The sequence below is a fragment of the Nannospalax galili genome, unplaced genomic scaffold, assembly GCF_000622305.1.
Source record: "Nannospalax galili isolate Female #2095 unplaced genomic scaffold, S.galili_v1.0 scaffold171, whole genome shotgun sequence".
Classification (NCBI taxonomy): Eukaryota; Metazoa; Chordata; class Mammalia; order Rodentia; family Spalacidae; genus Nannospalax; species Nannospalax galili.
The window spans coordinates 785,672-786,489 of NW_008329362.1; positions in this window are offsets into that span (position 1 = coordinate 785,672).

Genomic DNA, 818 nt, shown 5'->3' on the forward strand with positions numbered 1-818 from the left:
TTTATAATTGGGTTATTTTCTTATTGTTGAGTTTTGAGCATTATTTTTATATCATAGGCAACAGAGCATTTTCAATAGTGCATTTACAAATTATTCTTTCCAGTTGTTTTTTCAGTCTGCAACTTATTTTATCATTCTTTTGATAATATCCTCAAAATGGCACAACTATAAATATTGAGGAAAAAGGATATAAGAAAGAAATCTCTGATTACCAAGAGATATCTTGAGGTTGCTAGTTTGTGGACATGGAACAGTTAAACACACACAAACACACATTGCAAGATTAAAATGATAAAAGATTTTAAATGGCTATGAATTAGGTAACTATAATATTCTCAGTATCAATCTCCTGATTTTGATAATACACTAGTTTTGTACAGAATTATGACTGATGGAAAAATAATGATGGTTACCCAAGATGAAGTACAAATTTGTGTTTTCTTATAAGAATGAATAGTTTTAAGTATCATAAGTTTTGCAAACAAACAAATCAATTAAATGTCACCAAACACTCTTAATGTTTGTACGTAAGAGAATTTAAGCAAAAAATTTCCTAATAGATTAATTTTATTTGCCAAAAATAAAGCTCCATTAGACATGCTTTTCCATGGGAATTCAGAGTTGAGTAATTTATGACCAATTATAAAAAGAAAAGACTCTTGACCTGGGTCCAATTACTATACTAAGATGCCAATGATTGGGTGACTTCAAGCAATAGTTATGGAGACTGGGCCTATAAAGATCAAGATCACAGAAGATTTGATGACTGGTAAAGCCTACTTCTTGGTTTGCAGATGTATTTCATTTGTATCCTTCTT